This window comes from Microcaecilia unicolor, chromosome 12 (assembly GCF_901765095.1).
Source record: "Microcaecilia unicolor chromosome 12, aMicUni1.1, whole genome shotgun sequence".
Classification (NCBI taxonomy): domain Eukaryota; kingdom Metazoa; phylum Chordata; class Amphibia; order Gymnophiona; family Siphonopidae; genus Microcaecilia; species Microcaecilia unicolor.
Window position 1 is genome coordinate 93,899,925 of NC_044042.1, and position 20,455 is coordinate 93,920,379.

The window sequence follows — 20,455 nt, forward strand, 5'->3', positions numbered from 1 at the left end:
GTACAGTAAATGTGAATAAACTGTAACAAACTATCTACCAGGGAAGGGAACTTGCACAGTCTGATTTGCACCTCACCCTGCTCCTTCTTATAATCAATCCATTGGTTTCCTTCGATCAGCATCTCTGCTGTATTATCAGATAGGACCAATTGGGGCTGAGGAACCTAAAACTCTCACATTCTCAGCACTCAGAGGGTAATTTTATAAAGATATTTTTTCCCTTTATATGCCTTTTACTTTACTTTACATTATTTCTTATAGATCGCAACATAACCAACAGAGTTCAGTGCAATTTACAAACAATCAAAAGAGACTGGGACATACCAGGAATTACAATCAATTAAAAACACAAGTAAAAACATTAAAAATGTACCTCCTTTTCAAGATTTACCCAATACATATTTTTCGAATAAAAATGTTTTTAGAGCTTTGCAGTATATGCCAGTATATTTAGCCCCAAAAAATGAACCCACATGATGACAAGAACATACTTGTACATGCCTCTGATGGAGGTCTGTTTGGGCAAAGAAAAACAAAGAGGGAAGGGAAATGGGACTTGATATACCGCCTTTCTGAGGTTTTTGCAACTACATTCAAAGCGGTTTACATATATTCAGGTACTTATTTTGTACCAGGGGCAATGGAGGGTTAAGTGACTTGCCAAGAGTCAGAAGCAGCTGCAGTGGGAATCGAACCCAGTTCCCCAGGATCAAAGTCCTCTGCCCTTCTTACTCTTTGCGATTCCGGAATCTTGCTATTCTTTTGGGTTCTACATGGAATGTTGCTACTCTTTCAGATTGTGCCTGGAATCTTATTAATGGGACTTGATATATCATCTTTCTGAGGTTTTGCAATTACATTCAAAGCAGTTTACATTGCATATACAGGTCCTTATTTTGTACCTGGGGCAATGGAGGGTTAAGTGAGTTGCCCAGAGTCACAAGGAGCTGCAGTGGGAATTTAACTCAGTTCCTCAGGATCAAAGTCCACTGCACTAACCACTAGGCTACTCCTCCATTAGCAACATTCCCTGTAGAAGCCTTTAATGGCGCATCATATATCATTGACCTGACACAGGCTATGTTTCGGCGTGAAGCGCCTGCATCAGCGGTCGTTTGTAATTATCTAAGATAAAGAGAACAGCTGAAAGCTGATTTCACATCAAACGTGACTACAATCCCCCAAAATGCAAGCACAAAAGTGCCTACCTGCTCCGCACGGGAGCACAGCGTCCCTTTTATTCCAGTTGATTCTGTTGCTCCAGCACAATTTCTACAGGATGGATGGGCAGAATGGATAGACCACATGGTCTTTATCTGCCTTCATTTTTTTCATGTTTTCTCTGTTTCTATGAGGTTTGCGTGACTTACCCAAGATCACAAGAGGCGGCAGTGAGATTTTAGCCCTGGTTTCCCTTGTTCTCAGCTGCTGCTCTTACCACTAGATGTCAACCTTAAGCAATGATCATTTCTCTCCTTCTACTATCCTCTGTCTCCACAGAATATAAATTTTCAGCTGCGGTTGATTAGAGGCCAACTGAAACTGTTTTTTCCCCCCTCGGTTTCGGCCGAAACCAAAACTGCTACCGAAACAGTCTAAACATTTTCGACCGAAACTGCAGCCAAAGGCTATTGCCTGGTTTTGGCTGAATCCAAAACTGAAACCAAAATCTAAAGTTTGGTTGTGTGAATGTGAACCAATGAGGCCCACTGGGGATTGTCAGCAGCCCTCTGCTAAACCCCACAGGAGATTATTACCCTCCAGTCCCAGACTCCCAGGAACTTCAAGCACAGGCTGACAACTGGGAGTGCCATTTTAACAAGGACTTCACAAGTCTGGCACGTTTAGGTTCCCAAGTAAATGCAGATGTAATTAAATATCCTCTGAGACAGAAACTTTGTGAGAACATGTAAAAAAAAATCACGATTACCAGCTTTTTATGTTTGCCCAAACTTTGTACAAGAAGAGAAAGTAGCATTCAGATGTTTCCTGTTTTGTATTTAGTTATAACACTGATTAAGGATGATGTGGATTCATACAGAATAGGGTAACGAGGTGCAGACGCTGGTCTTCACTGTTGGCACAATCCAGAATAAAAAAAAGCACATTGAGATTACTGAATGTGAAGACTAAGTGGCTCTGAAAAATTACAATCAAGAGCAGTGCATTTCTCAAATTATTTTCTAATATATACACTTAATTTAATTGTAATGTCATTTCCCTGTTAACACTATAAGCTGACCAGTACTTGTGCTTAAAAATGATCACTGCAGGTTCTTTTTTCATAGGATCTAGCTTCTGCACTTCACAAGTTTGATTGAAATGCTGCATCGTCATGAAACCCAACAGAGCCTGGAAATTCTTTAGAATCACCCAAATAGGCACAGGGGCTCATTTTGCAAAACAGAAAAATGTCCAAAAAGCAGCACAAAGCGGCAGATAGACCTTTTTGTCCAAAACATCCAAATCGCTATTTTCAAAACACATTTTTAAGGCATTTTTCTCTGCAGTTTGTCCAAATGACAAGAGAGTGTATTGGGGGCAGGATTTGGGTGTTCCCATAACTTGGATGTTCCCATAACTTGGATGTTTTTGTTGCCATAAGGGAACAAAGCGAAAATGTCAAGGGCTAAAAGTTAAGACGTTTTGGTCTAGACCTGTTTCAAGGAAAACAAATGCAGAGTGGAAGAAAATCCAATCCAAGAAACCAGTCAGAACTCACGGAATGAGAACTCCAAACAGACTTTATTAGGACCGTACACGGTCCGTGTTTCGGCTATAAAGCCTTCATCAGGGGTCGATATGCTGATGTTCTGTTGAGCATATGATACTACTGGAGCACTGAAAATAACACAAAGTCAAAATCAGAGATAGAGATAGTAGTAACTGGCGATCACTGCGAACTAATACAACTCTGATTTTGACTCACAAAATTGCTACTAGAGTTTAGTTTATTGAGGCTTAGTATACAAGATTTACAATCATTACTTTAAAAACAATAGAATAAGGGAAAGAACACCGTCATAAAGATAAGAGAAATTGAGAGAGTGAGAAAATAGGGAGTAAAGCAAGCAAGCAAGGAGCACACGGCTACACCACCAGCCAGCCCGCCAATACATAGTAGGGAAGGCTATAGAAAGTAAGTGGTTTTTTTAAGCGACCTTAAAGTGTTGGTAAGACTGTTCAGAACAAATGGTAAAATGTAGGGAGTTCCATTGAGATGGGCCAAAAAAAACTGACCCCTCCCCCTCTCCGTTTACTAAGCTGAGCTAGCGGCTGCTGCACTGCAATGCCGACACAGCCCATTCAAAAGTGAATGGGCTGTGTCGGCATTAGGGCACAGCAGCTGCTAGAGCGGCTTAGTAGACAGGGTTGAGTGATGAGTAGATTGAAGTCTAGTATGTGCAACTGAGGGAGTGACTATCTAGCTTATTGAAGGACGCCCATCTTCCAGCACAAATTGGGAGATGGGCGTCTTCTCCCGAGGTCGCCCAAATCAGCATAATCGAAAGCCGATTTTTTGCGTCCTCAACTGCTTTCCATCGCGGGGACGAACAAAGTTCACGAGGGGGGGGGGGGGTGTCAGCAGTGTACCGAAGATGGGACGGGGGCGTGGTTAAGAGATGGGCATCCTCGGCCGATAATGGAAAAAAGAAGGGCGTCCCTGACGAGTATTTGGTCTACTTTACTTGTTCACTTTTTTTCACGACCAAGCCTCGAAAAGGTGTCCAAACTGACCAGATGACCACCGGAGGGAATCAGGGATGACTTCCCCTTACTCCCCCAGTGGTCACCAACCCCCTACCACCCTAAAAAAAAATTTTAAACATTTTTTTCCAGCCTCTATGCCAGCCTCAAATGTCATACCCAGCTCCATCACAGCAGTATGCAGATCCCTGGAGCAGTTTTTAGTGAGTGCAGTGCACTTCAGGCAGGCGGACCCAGGCCCATCCCCCCCCACCTGTTACACTTGTGGTGGTAAATATGAGCCCTCTGAAACCCACTGTACCCACATGTAGGTGCCCCCCTTCATCCCTAAGGGTTAGGTAGTGGTGTACAGTTGTGGGTTTTAGGCAGGGTTTGGGGGGCTCAGCACCCAAGGTAAGGGAGCTATGCACCTGGGAGCAATTTGTGAAGTCCACTGCAGTGCCCCCTAGGGTGCCCGGTTGGTGTCCTGGCATGTGAGGAGGACCAGTGCACTATGAATGCTGGCTCCTCCCACGACCAAAGGGCTTGGATTTGGTCATTTTTGAGATGGGCGTCCTCGGTTTCCATTATGGCCGAAAACCAGGGACGACCATCTCATTTAGGTCGACCATCTCTAAAGTCGACCTAAATGTTGAGATTTGGGCGTCCCCGACCATATTATCGAAACGAAAGGTGGATGTCCATCTTGTTTCGATATTACTGGTTTCCCCGCCCCTTCGCCAGAACATCCTTAGAGATGGACGCCCTTAGAGATGGTCGTCCCCATTTGATTATGTCCCTCCACATGCAGCTGAGGCCATGGCAGACATTTTGAGAGCAGAGCCATTATGGGCAGGAGTGATTGGAGAGCACTCCTACCCTGACTACACCCCTAGACCACCAGGGCTTGTAAGATAGGCCCCAGAGGGACATCTACATGTAGGCAGGGGGGAGAGGCAACTCCTGTTCAGGGGTGAGGGGGAAGGAGGGAGGGAGACAGGACAAAGCCCAAATTTTCAGCTTCAACTGAAAACACATGGTCAGTTTTGGCCAAAACCAGGCAGAAAAAGGGTTTGGGCCAGTTTCGGTACCATAACCAAAACTGAAATTCAGTCGGCCTCTAAAGCTGATTAGGGACCAGAAGAATTCAGTCACTAGGTATCTCCCTTAAGCAGTGATCTCTGCAGTCCTTCTACCCCCTCTTTCTCCCAGAACATAAATCTTCAGCTGCAGCTGATCTGGAGAGCAGAAGATCTGACTTCAAAACTGGATCATTGACCTGGCAGTGCATAGCAGGGGCGTAGCTAGGTGGGGCCACGGGGGCATGGGTCCCCACAGATTTAGTCCTGGCCTCCTCCACTTTTGACTCCCTCCCGCTGACCCTCCCCTGCCACTTTTGACTCCCCCCCCCCCCCCCCACAAGCTACCTTTGCTGGCGGGGGTCCCCTTGCCAGCCAATCCGGGGGCCCGGATGAAATTTACAGGGGCCCAGGCCCCCGTGGCCCCCCATAGCTACGCCCCTGCTGTAACCACCTTTAGAGTGCTCAGTCTTTCACTATTAAAGTCTCACAGCACTAAAATCAGTTCCATTGATCTTCAGGTGCTGCTGGGTTCACCAGACTCACCACTTCTCCTGGAGTGAAAGTGTGTATCTGCCTCTCTCTTTGAAGCCTTTTTTTGTCCCAAGGTGGACTCTTTGTCATCTTGGAGTTTATACTGCTCTTCTGGTTGATGTTAATTCTGAGGATTAGTACAGAAGTTTTTGGCTGAGAATTTTTGTGTCTGTTCTTTAGCTGGTGAACCCTTTGTATTGATTTTATTACCTTTACTCTGTCTTTGGAATCAGCCGTTTCTGTATTTAAGTGCTAGGAATGGCCAACACAGACAAGCAGAGGGGTTTCAGTATATGTTTTGTAGAGATATACAAATGATAAAAAGTGATAGCCTTTAATAATCCTCCCCTCCCCCCTATACAATCTTCCAGCAGCTCAGGGTCCAATCATAAACAGGTTAGTAATTGCACCTCCACTTGGCCCACTGTATGGTACTATGTAAATTCCTCCAAATTCCACAGGATAGCATGAAAAGGGGTTAAACTTTCCCAGAGCAAGCTAGACCTAATGATTAATGCCTTGGAAAAGCCCCCATGCCTACACGAGATTCCACACTAGAGTGATACATGCGTCAGTAAGCAGAAGGCCAGTGGGTTACTGAGGGTAACACGGTGAATTGGGTGGCAGGGAGAGATTGGATCTCAAATCACCAAGAGTCATTGCTTTGGATCCTATCACAAGTCTGACAGTCTAATCAAATCATTAGTATACTTTATCTGGAGAGCTTTCCAGATGCCATTAATTAAGTCAGGGACATGTTATCCACCTTGGCAGAGACTGACTGACCTGTGTTTTGATATGAACTGTTGAATCTCAAGTTAACCCTGAGATTACAGGTAGATATTAGCAGAAAAATGCTTGGGGGCCTGATACTAACTTGAGGGGCTGAAAATGGCATCTGTCTGTTGCTTTTGGGTGGCATGCACATACGTTAACATGCATGCGCACTTCGCCAGCACAGCACAGACACATGCTCAAAGTAGCAGCAGCTGAAGCCACTGCTGAAGAGTGATGGATGCTGGGGAGCTATGCCATGGAAACCAAAGAATCACAATGCCACAGGAGGAGGGAGGACGGGAAAGACATACACTACTGGGGGAGAAAGAATTAGAGATGGAGAGAGGGGATACAGAATGTCTGGGGGGAGGGAATGGAGAGAGAAAGATGAGCTTGCTGAGAAAAGGAAGGGAAAAAGAGTGTCGGGGGGGGGGGGGCAGAAGAGCTGAGAGGAGTGAGAAAGAAAGTGGGAGAGGGGGTAGGGAAAAGATAGAAATAATGTGCAGGAGGGAGTGAAGGAGAGAGGTGCCTGAGTCATGTGGCGAGAAGGGCAAATGTTGGGGCCACCAAAAACGTTTTGCTGGTGTCTGCTAGTTGATATTCCTCTCTGAAGCTCTACAATTATAGGTCCTGAATCCAGCCACCAGAGGTCCTTCAGCAATGACCATGACTGCCTCCCCCTACTGGTGGCTGTGGACACTGCCTCTGCAGCAAGAGGCAATGACAGGGTTAAACTCACCCCTGTCTGAAAACCAGTCCCACACAGAGTTTGCATAGTACACAAAGTGTGTGGAAAAGCCCCCTCTCCTCTCTCTTTTTCTCTCTGTTTCCTTCTTCTTGGCATCCTGCTAGGTGCCACTTTTCCTATCAGTGTGTCTTTCAATTGGCCCTTTCCCCAAGGAAGGGACACTCTGGAGTTCAGGCATAAAGTGGGTGAGCAGTGCAAGACTTTAAGATTACAGGACTCTCAGGGATAACCTGGTATGGGAGAGGAAGGAGAAGAAACCAAAATCTGAGAGCCAACGGTGCTGTAACTTCATTTCTGGACTATCCTGCTAGTGATTTGAACAGAGCAGGAATGAAAAGGACCACACAAAGATTTTTTGATGTAGAGGAGATGAACCATGGAGAATTTTATTTCTGTGACAAAGAGTTTTATGGGGTGAAGGCAAGATCCAAGAAGTGATTATTGGTGCTGAGATCAGTATAGTAGGGGACTTAGGGAAGAGAAGCAGAAACTGTACAGTTTGCTCCGGCCTTTCTACAAGTTCATTCTTACCTTCTGGCTTTCCCTGCTAAGGATCATGGAGGGCTGCCTCCTTCTCATTTTCTGGTATTCAGTGCTCACTTCTGCCTCTGCTTTGGTAAGTTTTCTCTCGGGGAGCAATGTCTCCAAATGTGTTATTTTTGCACATACCATAACAGTAATGAACCTCATTCCTAAACCAGGGTATATAGAGTATCGTTTCAGTCTCTTCAATTTAATGCTAACGCTCACTATAATATTTGCATCCTGCCAAATCTTCTGGACTTTATAAGATGGAATATGTATTGGCAACTTATCGAGATGTTATTGAAAATTTCTTTTAATCAGGCCTGTGGTACCCAAAATGATGGGAAATAGTTCAGTATCTTTCTGCCACATTTTTGCATTGCTTGGTACTTAAAGATCAGCAGTATTGTGAGATAACCACTTTTGTCTGATTTTATTATTATTATTATTATATGTATAGCGCTACCAGATGCACGCAGCGCTGAACACCTGACACAGAGAGACAGTCCCTGCTCGATAGAGTTTACAATCTAAAAATACAGACAGACAAGACAATTAAGGGTGAGGGAAGTACTGGGTGAGAAGGAACAGGGGGATTGAGTAGTGGTTAGGAGCCAAAAGCAGCAGTGAAAAGGTGGGTTTTCAACATAGATTTGAAAACAGGTAGAGATGGAGCTAGGCGTACAGGCTTAGGAAGTCCATTCCAGGCATAAGGTGCCGCGAGGGAAAAGGAACGAAGCCTGGAATTAGCGGTGGAGGAGAAGGGGGACGACAAGAGAGATTTGTCCAGCGAACGGAGATTACGGGGGTGGAATGTAGGGAGAGATGAGAGAGAAGAGGTAATGGGGGGCTAAAGAGTGGATGCATTTAAAGGTCGGTAAGAGAAGTGGACAGGGAGCCAGTGAAGTGACTTGAGGAGTGGGCTAGTGTGGGTAAAACGATTTTGGCGGAAAATAAGTCGTGCTGCAGAATTTTGGACAGACTGGAGAGGAGAGAGATGGCTGAGCGGAAGACCGGTGTGAAGCAAATTGCAATAATCCAAGCGAGATGGTTGAACAAGGCTACTAGCCAAAAAGGGACCAGTGAGATTGCATGAAAATTTTTCAAAATGCACAATTTATTTTTTTTTTCTTTAAGTATGTTCAGACCAACTAGCACCAGTGTTGTCAGATGTGACAGGGAGGCTACTGTGATTATGATTAATTATTACTACATTGTTATATCCTGCAAACACCATAGAGTTCGCTGAGGGTAACAAGAAGTGACAGAACAAACTTCAGAAATTACAATATAAAAAGAATGTGCAATAGTCATAAAAAAAAAATCACAATTCTAATTCTGATAGAATTTCTTTAAAAAATGTCTTAATCAATTTCCAAAATTGATTCTAGGGTCCACTTTGGGGGTCAGCACCCAAAAAAAGATCTAGGTGTTGTTGTAGACAATACGCTGAAAGTTTCTGCTCAGTGTGAGGTGGCGGTGGCCAAAAAAAGCAAACAGGATGTTAGGAATTATTAGGAAAGGAATGATAAGTAAGACTGAGAATATTATAATGCCTCAGTATCGCTCCATGGTGCGACCTCACCTTGCGTATTGTGTTCAGTTCTGGTCACCGTATCGCAAAAAAGATATAGCTGATTTAGAAAAGGTTCAAAGAACAGCGACCGAATGGTAAAGGGGATGGAACTCCTCTCGTATGAGGAAAGGCTAAAGAGGTTAGGGCTCTTCAACTTGGAAAAGAGATGGCTGCGAGGGGATATGATTAAGGTCTATAAAATCCTGAGTGGTGTAGAACGAGTAGAAGTGAATTCATTTGTTACTTTTCAAAAAGTACAAAGACTAGGGGGACACTCAATGAAGTTACACGGAAATACTTTTAAAACAAGCAGGAGGAAATATTATTTCACTCAGGGGTCCCTTTTACAAAGCAGCAGTAAGCCCAACACAGGCTTACCACACGCCAATATGGAGCTATGGCCGGTCCCAATATGGGCACCGGTGGTAGTTCCAGTCCTAGAGCTCACCATTTCCCACACTAGGGAAAATAGGGCACTCTTTTCTAGCACGACAGTTACCCGGCAGTAATTAGACAACACAGAAGCCCTTATCGCCACCTTAGTAGGTGGCAGTAAGTGCTCCCCCTCGCATGGCCATGGTTAGTTTCAGTCTTTTTTACCTGCTGTGGTAAAAAGGGCCACAGCATGTGACAAAAACAGCCTCCACCACTAGCTCAAGGCCCTTTTTACTGCAGCTTAGTAAAAGGACCCCTCAATGAATAGTTAAGCTCCGGAATTCTTTGCTGGAGGATGTGGTAACAGCAGTGAATGTTTCTGGGTTTAAAAAAGATTTGGACTAGTTCCTGGAGGAAAAGTCCATAGTCTGCTATTGAGATGGACATGGGGGAAGCCACTGCTTGCCCTTGAATTGGTAGTATGGAATGTTGCTACTAATTGGGTTTCTGCCAGGTACTTGTGACCTCGATTGGCCACTGTTGGAAGCAGGATACTGGGCTAGATGGACATTGGTCTGACCCAGTATGACTATTCTTATATTATTATAATAAGTGGAGTGGAGGAGTGGCCTAGTGGCTAGGGTGGTGGACTTTGGTCCTGGGGAACTGAGGAACTGAGTTCAATTCCCACTTCAGGCACAGGCAGCTCCTTGTGACTCTGGGCAAGTCACTTAACCCTCCATTGCCCCAGGTACAAATAAGTACCTGTATACAATATGTAAGCCGCATTGAGCCTGCCATGAGTGGGAAAGTGCAGGGTACAAATGTAACAAAAAAAAAATACCCACACATCCATATAAGGAGAGAAGAGAGCTCCAAAATTGTGCAGCTTGATAAGAAAAAGTAGATTGAAGAATCCTCTTCACCCTGTCTTGTTCGAAATGAGGGAAACTTCAATAAAAATTGATTCCTAGTGGGTCTAAGAATAGTATAATTTGAAAAAGAAAGATGTATACTTAAGTATGCAGGCATTAACCCATACATTGCCAGATAAGTCAAAGCAGCCACCTTTGACTTATCTAGCATAGTCCATAGACCATTATTAAATTGTACTTGGGGAAAATCCACTATTTCTGGGATAAGCAGCATAAAATGTTTTGTACTTTTGGGGGGATCTTGCCAGGTACTTGTGACTTGGATTGGCCACTGTTGGACACAGGATGCTGAGCTTGATGGACCTTTGGTCTGTCCCAGTATGGCAATACTTATGTATTTATGTAAATTAAAATCTCGCTTCCAGCAGTAACCAATGCAAACGAGATAAGAAAGGGATGATATATTCATCAGCTGTGAAAATAACCCTAACTGCTGCATTCCACACCCATTGTAATTAATCTTCAATGATTTCAAACAACCAATAGAGTTACAGTAATCCAGCTGCGATCAAGGTCTGAACCAACAGCTTAAACACTGACACTGAAAAATTTCTGAATAGTTCTTAATTTCTTAAGTAATAAGAAGGAACTACCACCTTATGAACCTGGGAGCCTAGAGATAATTTATTATCCACCTCAATTCCCAGGATCCTAAAAGAGTCATCTAATTTAACCTGTAAATGTTTAACCTGCAACATCATATTATCCAAAATTAGAGGTAGACCCACCCATAAAAATGTTTGCTCTCTGTTTGTTAAGCTTCAGGGGTCCTTTTACTAAGGTACGCTGAAAAATGGCCTGCGGTAGTGTAGACGCGTGTTTTGGGCTCGTGCAGAATTTTTTTTTTAGTGCACCTACAAAAAAAATGCCTTTTTTTGCCGAAAACAGATGTGTGGCAAAATGAAAATTGTCGAGCGTCCATTTTGGGTCTGAGACCTTACCGCAAGCCATTGACACGTGTAGCTGCTGCGCGCCAGAAAATGAAAAATATTTTTCAGACGCATGTAGTGGGCACGTGCCAAAATTGAAATTACCACAAGGGCCACACAGTAACCGGGCAGTAAGTCCAATTTGGCCGTGCGTAGGCGCCTACATGGCTTAGTAAAAGGGCCCCTCAGTTTATATGCAGAGACCCACAAGGGCTGGGCAAGATGGCAACTACCTGAGATGCCATGCCAGGGGGGGGGGCATACTGCTGTAACTGTTAGTGGTATGCTCTTGCAAAACCTGCAGCTGCTCTCATCAGCAGGGCAGCCTGCGTCTTTGCAGATGGACCTCTCCAGGCTGGTCGTGTCACCAGAAGGGAAACCCCCAGCCCTTGCTGTTGCATCTGGTGGCAATTCCGACTACACAGGAGACTAAAGCTTGTAACACTGCAGCCCCTGTCGTACCTGGTGCTGTATCTGTTTGTACTGTGGTGGATTGTGAGTCTGAGGAAAGTTTCCCCCCACAGCTGCCAGTGTTATATCTGGTCTGTGGTGGGGAAAGTGTGTTCAATAGAATATTTATTTATTTATTTAGTCACATTTATACCCCACATTTTCCCACGTTTGCAGGCTCAATGTGGCTCACATTAAACAAGAAGGCAATCGCCAACCTGGATATTAATCAATTACAATATATTGTGGTAAACAGAGAGTGTAGAAGAACAAGTTAAAAGGAGGGAAAAGGGAAAGGAAAAAGAGTCCAAAATAGTCCATTAATGTATTGCTTTGGAGGACTTTAGGATTTATGTTGGATCCTGGGAGTTGGCTTTCTTGAATAAGCTGGTCTTGAGTAATTTCCTAAAGTTAAAATGATTTTGGGTAGTTTTGACAGCTTTTGGTAAAGCATTCCATAATCGGGTTCTGATAAAGGAAAAGGAGGTAGCGTAAGTAGATTTATACTTGAGGCTGTTGCAGGTAGGATAATGGGGGTTTAGGAATGAACGGGATGTTCTTGATGTATTCCTAGAAGGAAGGTTGATTAGGTTATTCATGTATCCTGGGACTTCTCCATAATATCGTATTGTATTGTTATTTGAATATTTTTATTGCTGCAATTGCCTATTGCTCATGTTTGATATATTCTTACTGTACACCGCCTTAAGTTGGTCTTTTACTAAGGCGCGCTGGCGTTTTTAGTACGCAGTAAAAATAGGCACACGCTAAATGCTAAAGATGACCATAGGAATACATTGGCATCTCTAACATTTAGCACACGCCTATTTTTAGAGCGCACTAAAAACGCCAGCGCGTCTTAGTAAAAGGCCCTCTGAGTGAATTCCTTCAAAAAGGCGGTAAATAAATCCTAATAAATAAATGAATAACGAAACAACTATAGTGCAAGGTATGTGGAGTGGAGGAATGGTCTAGTGATTAGAGCACCGGGTTCAAATCCCACTGCTATTCCTTGTGATCTTGGGCACTTCCAGGGACAGAGAAATACTCACCTTGAGCTACTACTGAAAAAAATGTGAACAAAATACAAATAAATAAAAATATGTGAAAAAAAGAAGAAAACATTATGAGCTGCCTCAGAACAGGAGAACAGCACTTCCACAAGCAGTAGAACTCACCAGGGCTCTGGTGGAATGAAAAGGATAGCTTGCCAATCTAATTTATGTAGCTATTTATTATATTTATGCATTGCTTTGCTTTGAAGACACCTGAAGCATTTAACAAACCAGAGCAGGGGATCCTACTCATGCATAGGGTTACCATATGGCTCCAGAAAAAGGAGGATGGATTGAGCCAGCCGGGTTTTACTTCCATTGCTTTCAAGCAATGGAAGTAAAACCCGGCTGGCTCAATCCGTCCTCCTTTTTTCAGAGCCATATGGTAACCCTACTCATGCTTCTCTTCTACTTCAGTGCAGAAAATAGGAAGGAAATGTTTACTCTGGTGAAACAGGCCAGACATTAAACACAAGAATCAATTCACACGAGCATAAGATCAGATGCCACAAAGCAAAGCAAAATGACATCTCTATGGGGAAACATTTTTCAGGATTAGGGTTTCCACCAATGACTGGGGCAGTGGAAGGAAATTCAAACTAACCCAGGAAGCAGACATCTGAAGTAAAAAGGAGTTCGTTTCAAAAGTATTTGAATTGAAAAAACTTTCCTGTGGCAAGTGATTTTATAACAGGGCACCCATATCAAAGTTGGGTAAAGATGCCTATTTTAAGTCTATTTTATAATATATACTACTACTACTACTTAACATTTCTAGAGCGCTACTAGGGTTATGCAGCGCTGTACAAAATAAACAAAGAAGGGCGGTCCCTGCTCAAAGGAGCTTACAATCTAAAGAACGAAATGTCAAGTTGGGGCAGTCTAGATTTCCTGGGTAGAGGTGTGGTGGTTAGGTGCCGAAGGCAACATTGAAGAGGTGGGCTTTAAGCAGAGATTTGAAGATGGGCAAGGAGGGGGACTGGCGTATGGGCTCGGGGAGTTTGTTCCATGCGTGGGGTGAGGCGAGGCAGAAAGGGCGGAGCCTGGAGTTGGCGGTGGTGGAGAAGGGTACTGAAAGGAGGGATTTGTCTTGAGAGCGGAGGTTACGGGTAGGAATGTAAGGGGAGATGAGGGTTGAGAGGTAAGGAGGGGCTGCAGATCGAGTACGTTTGTAGGTTAGTAGCAGAAGCTTGAATTGAATGCGGTACCTGATCGGAAGCCAATAAAATGACTTGAGGAGAGGGGTGATATGAGTGTATCGGTTCAGGCGGAAGAAGTGTAGCAGAGTTCTGAATGGACTGAAGGGGGGATAGGTGGCTAAGTGGGAGACCAGTGAGGAGTAGGTTGCAGTAGTCAAGGCGAGAGGTAACGAGAGAGTGGATGAGAGTTCGGGTGGTGTGCTCAGAGAGGAAAGGGTGGATTTTGCTAATGTTATAGAGGAAGAAGCGACAGGTCTTGGCTATCTGCTGGATATATGCAGAGAAGGAGAGGGAGGAGTCGAAGATGATACCAAGGTTGCGGGCAGATGAGACGGGGACGATGAGTGTGTTATCAACCGAGATAGAGAGTGGAGGTAGAGGAGAAGTGGGTTTGGGTGGGAAGACAAGAAGTTCGGTCTTGGCCATGTTCAGTTTCAGGTGGCGGTTGGACATCCAGGCAGCAATGTCGGATAAGCAGGCCGATACTTTGGCCTGGGTTACCGCAGTGATGTCAGGTGTGGAGAGATAAAGCTGGGTGTCGTCAGCATAAAGATGATACTGGAAGCCATGAGACGAGATCAGGGAGCCCAGGGAAGAGGTGTAGATAGAGAAAAGAAGGGGTCCAAGGACAGAACCCTGAGGGACTCCAACAGAGAGCGGGATAGGGGTGGAGGAAGAACCATGAGAGTGTACTCTGAAGGTACGATGGGAGAGATAAGAGGAGAACCAGGAGAGGACAGAGCCCTGGAACCCAAAAGAGGACAGTGTGTCAAGAAGTAAGTTGTGATTGACAGTGTCAAAAGCGGTGGATAGGTCGAGGAGAATGAGGATGGAGTAATGACCTTTGGATTTGGCGAGGAACAGGTCATTACAGACTTTGGATAATGCCGTTTCTGTCGAGTGAAGTGGGTGAAAGCCAGATTGAAGCGGATCGAGGATGGCATGAGAGGCGAGAAAATCAATGCAACGGCTGTGAACGACACGTTCAAGTATTTTGGAGAGGAAGGGTAGGAGGGAGATGGGGCGGTAGTTGGAGGGACAGGTAGGGTCAAGTGAAGGTTTTTTGAGGAGAGGTGTGACAACAGCATGCTTGAAGGTGTCAGGGACAGTTGCGGTGGAGAGAGAGAGGTTGAGGATATGACCGATGGGGGGGTGATAGTAGGAGAGATGGTGATAAGTAAGTTGGTGGGGATGGGGTCTGAGGAACAGGTGATGCATTTCGAGGAGGAGAGAAGATGGGCGGTTTCCTCTTCGGTGATATCAGGAAAAGAGGAGAAGGAGGCCTGGGTTGATTGGTTGAGGGAGTGGGTGATAGGATGAAGAGGAGGAGAAGGTTTAGTGGTGAATTCGAGGTTGATCTTCTGGACCTTGTCGCGGAAGTAGTCAGCCAGTGATTGAGGAGAGAGTGAAGGGGGGGGGGAGCGGAGGGCACTTTGAGGAGGGAGTTGAGGGTGGCGAAGAGACGACGAGGGTTAGAGCTGAGGGAATTAGTCAAATGAGTGTAGTAGTCCTGTTTGGTGAGGAATAGGGAGGACTGGAAGGAGGATAGCATGAATTTGTAGTGAATGAAGTCAGTATAGGTGCGAGATTTCCTCCATAGGCGTTCAGCCGATCGGGAGCAGGAGCAAAGGTAATGGGTGCAAGGGTTAAGCCAGGGCTGGGGATTAGTGCGCCTTGTGAAACGGAAAACGGATGGTGCAAGGGTGTCTAGGGCGGAGGAGAGAGTGGCATTGTAATTGGAAACAGACTTGTCGACAGACTCGGAGGACGTGATGGACGGGAGGAGATCAGAGATACAAGCGGATAAGGTGGGGGGTCAACAGCCTGGAGATTCCTGGAGGTAGTGGTTAGTGTTGGGCGGGACTGAGGGGGAGGGTGATGAAGTGTGAATGTGATCAGGTGATATAATACATATATATCGTCTTAAGGGAAGTGTAGGCTTAAATATCATAAAAACCTCTAAAACACTCAGCCATATAACAATTCCACAAAACCTTGTACTATTCAAAATAGGCTCATAATGATGATAATTCATATGAAATGTTTTTAAAATCTTTTTTTTAGTATTTTTTTGTTACATTTGTACCCCGCACTTTCCCACTCATGGCAGGCTCAATGCGGCTTACATGGGGCAATGGAGGGTTAAGTGACTTGCCCAGAGTCACAAGGAGCTGCCTGTGCCTGAAGTGGGAATTGAACTCAGTTCCTTAGTTCCCCAGGACCAAAGTCCACTACCCTAACCACTAGGCCACTATCATATAAAGGGCAGTAAGTCACGCCCAACAAATGCAGTAATTTCACTGGGGATAGAGATGTGGACCTGCAAGTGGAGGGGAGGGAAGGGAGAGAGGTACTGGATATGTAGGGGGTGGGAGGGAAGGGAGACAGGTTCTAGATATGTGGGAGGGAGGGAGGAAGGAAGGAAGGAAGGAAGGGAGAAAGGCGCTGTATATACAGGGGGGGAGGGAAGGGAGAGAGGTGCTGGATATGTGGGGGCAGAAGGGGAGAGGTGCTGGACCAAGGGGAGCTGGAGCGAAGCGAGAGAAGTGCTGGATATGCAGGGGGGGGGGCTGGAGGGAATGGGAGAGATGTGGACCTGCAAGGGGGGCCTGGTGCAAAGGGAGAGAGGTGCTGGACCTATGGGATGAGGAGGGATGGGATTGGGATTATAGGGAAGGGAGAGAGATGCTGGACCAAGGAGATAAAGGAAGAGGGTGTCAAATGCTGAACCCACAGTGGGAGAATGAGCCAGATGCTTAAGTGGAGTGCAGGAGTGGTCTAGTGGTTGGAGCTCTGGTCTTGACATCCAGAGGTGGCTGGTTCAAATCCCACTGCTGCTCCTTGTGTTCTTGGGCAAGTCACTTAACTCTCCAGTGCCTTAGGTACAAACTTAGTTGTGAGCCCTCCAGGACAGGTAAATACCAAGTGCATCTGAATGTATACTACTGAAAAAGGTGTGAGCTGGTTGGGGTGGGGTCAGAGAAGAGAGGGACACATTGGTGTGGGGAAGGGAGAAATGGGACATAGGGAGGGGAACACATTGGTATGGGGGAGGTAGAAAGGGGACAGAGGGAGGTATAGAAAAACAGAAGGGAGATGATGGGCATTGGGTGAGAGCATGGGGACAGGGATATACTGTATTGAGATGGCATATAAGCACAGAGGTGCAATGCTACAATGGATACAGAAGGGAGATGCTTGGCATGGGATACATGGGTACACAAAGGATGGGGATGCGGGGATATAAACATAGGGGAGATGCTGGACAAGGAAATATAGGGACACAGAGATAGGAGATAGATGGTGGACATGGAGAGAGAAGAAATGTCAAATAGACAGGAAAGACAGAGGGAAACAGAAACCAGAGATTTGGACCAATAGGATTTGAAAAATTAAATGACCAGATGTGAAGAAACAGTGTATTTTAAGCCTGTAAAATGTATTGGATATTTTCCTGCATTAATTATTTCCTGAAGTGTATTTCTCCTATTTGGACAGCTGGTGGTGTTTCTTTGCTGTAAAGCTGTTACGGAGAAATAAATGCTCTTTTCTTTAGTTTTAGCACACAAACAGGAAGCAAGAAGCAGTATATTTTTGAAAATTTCTTGTTCTGGGCTCTGATTGGCCTAGGAGCTCATTTTCATTTGGAGAATACTGGCTTTTGCTCCAGTCTTTGCCAGGAAGAAAAGAGAGCAGGATCTCTTTGCTAAGACCCTGTAAACAGTTACATTTGATAACTTGTGAGCAGCTATATGTTGTGATCTTCCCAGGTACTTTTTAGAAAGTAAACAAATGTTTAGTTAGTGTTATAATTGATCCATATTTCAGTTATCTGTTATTGTTTGCTGATTGCACATTTTTTGTACACTGTTCAATTTTCAAGACAATAAACAATTTAGTTTATTGCCTCTTTGTCTGGACTGATAAAGAATCCCGGTGGTTTGTGTGTTGGGTCTGTGAGTGCTTTCTGGGAACTGTGGGACCACTGGGAGTGTGGCCTCTAGTAACCTAGAAATCACTGGGGATAATTTGAAAGCAGGAGACTTGCCCAGAGGCAGTTGTGACCCAGTCAATGGGAGGAGGATGCTAGTGTAGAGCACTAGTGGCAGGTACAGGCACACCTGAGCTTTGCTGGAGATAGACCCTCTAAGTGGCCACAAGGTAACCCCGGGTAGGTGGCTAGGCATTTTTTTGACACCAGACAACAATGGTACAAAAATTATTTTTATTTTCTATTTAGTGACTAGAATATGCCAGATTTGGCATATATATCTTGCCAGAGCTGCCTTTCCACTGCCCACCCAGAGCTCTCCTTCACAGTTAATGTTTCTCTTAACAGCAGCTCTCCTTTTCTTTAGCCAATGGATTCACTTCATTTTAATGGGATCCCCTTCTCCTTCCTTGGGTCACTTGGCAGGGGCTTGCAGGCAATCAAAGACCCCTCAGCAACAAACAGAAAACCAAACCACAAAAAGAAAAAAAAAACACTTACAGGGCAAACACTTAACTTTATCTCCTCCTAGTCTCCTCCCTCCTTTTCACTCATCTCTCTCTCTCTCTCTCTTATCTGCATTTTGTTTCTTCCCACCACCCAGGGACTTCCCAGCACTCCCCCAATGACTCCCTACAGCGATTTATTCTCCTTAGTAATCCCAAACTAATAGGGGATTACATATTCATCCTAGGTGTTTCATTTAGGGCACAATAAATTTGATGTACTTTTCTTTAGCTCTGTGCCAGGCTGTTTTCCATTGCATGTTCTTTCTTTTTAATTTCCAAAGAAAGTGTTTTATCAAATTTAAAGGATGGGATTATGTGTTTACTGAACCAGTCCATCTTGAGGAGTTTATTAAGTCACAAGAGCAGAATTTGGATGGGAATTGAGGGGTCAACCTACTAGAAAGTTTATACAGCTTGTTGATTTGGGTAAAATAGATAGGGCCTTCTTTATGCATTTAAATATAGCTTTCTATTGATCATTTTATTTATTTCTCTCTCCCAATTAGTGGTCTCTGAGAGATATTTTGATACGGGATGTTCTTTTTCTCTCTTAATAGTTTTCTTTAAAATGTAAGGTCATATGTCTCTTGCATAAGAGTGCTGCATTAAGTCTGGGCTGATGCAACTTCCTATGGGTGGGTCATGCAGAGGAAAGGCTCCACCAGCAACTTTCAGTGCAGCCTCTGCCGGCAATGCATTGCAACATATGGAGGACCAGTGGGTGAGGGGAGCTACACAAATACCAGATCCAGGTGTGTGTGGGGGGGGGATAGATGTCTGACCTGGTGGGGAAGGAGGAGAGATGCTGGACTTAGGAAAAGAGAGAGAGAGAGAGACATGGACCAAATGGAGGCTGAAGAGATACTAAGTTTGAGGGGAGGAGGGGGGAAGAAAAGAGAAAGAGACTTGGACCAAAGTGGAGGGGGAAGAGAGGGGTTAGATACTGAATTGGGAAGGGAAGAGAGAGATATTGAGATGCTGAGAGAGAGAGGAGATGCCAGACCAGGGGGGAGGGGGGTCATGGGTGGAGGTGCAGGAGGAAAGGAAGAGGAGAGAATCTGGACGTGTGGAGGAACAGGGGACACAGATGCTAACAGTGGATAGAGCACAGGGGCAGATACACAGAGGGGCTATACTGGGCACACAGGGAGGGATAGGGACACAGAGGAATATGCTGGACAGAGTAACATAGGGACACATAGGAGAGATGAATATGGGATAAAGATAGGGATAGGGGCACAGAAGGGAGATACTGGACAAGATGGATTGGGACACACAGGAAGATGGATGGTAGACATAGAGAAGAAATGACAAAAGGACAAAAGACCCTGGAGAGAGCTGAAAAAAGCAGAAGAGAGACACTAGGACCAAAGCAATGTTCAGACAATAAAGGTAGGAAATAAGTATTTTTTTCCCTAATTGTAATATGTCAGCTTTGGGAAATGTGACTCCTTGCCCCTGACCATCCCCACCACCCTGTGAATGATGGTGTTAAAGGAGGCCCATCTTAAGTTTTCCCTCCAAGACCCATTCAGTCCTAACTATGCCACTGAGCCAGTTTCTTATATTCAGTGGCACATAACTGGTTAGTTAAGGTCTATAAAATCCTGAGTGGTGTAGAATGAGTAGAACTGAATCAATTTTTCACTCTTTCAAAAAGTACAAGACCTGGGGACACTCAATGAAATTGCATGGAAATACTTTTAAAACAAATAGGAGGAACTATTTTTTCACACAAAAAGTAGTTAAACTCTAGAAATTGCTGCTGGAGGATGTAGTAACAGTAGTTAGAGTATCTGGATTTAAAAAAAAGGTCTGGACAAGTTTTGGAGGAAAAGCCTATAGTGTGTTATTAAGATGGACATAGAGGAAGCCACTGCGTGCCCCGATAGCATGAAATGTTACTACTAATTGGGTTTCTTCCAGGTACTTATGACCTGGACTAGCCACTGTTGGAAACAGGATGCTGGCCTAGATGGACCATTAGCCTGACCCAGAATGCCTATTTTTAAGCTTCCAAAAGACATTCAAAAGTATCCTTTTTATGCAAGCATTTGTAGAGGGAATTTAAAGTGGTTTCAGGTCT

At 44.7% G+C, this 20,455-nt stretch overlaps 1 protein-coding gene across 1 annotated transcript in view; it reads left to right on the plus strand.

Annotated features, from left to right (window-relative positions):
- Positions 1-20,455, plus strand: part of LOC115481402 (parathyroid hormone/parathyroid hormone-related peptide receptor-like) — a 115,249-nt gene that overhangs the window by 5,758 nt on the left and 89,036 nt on the right.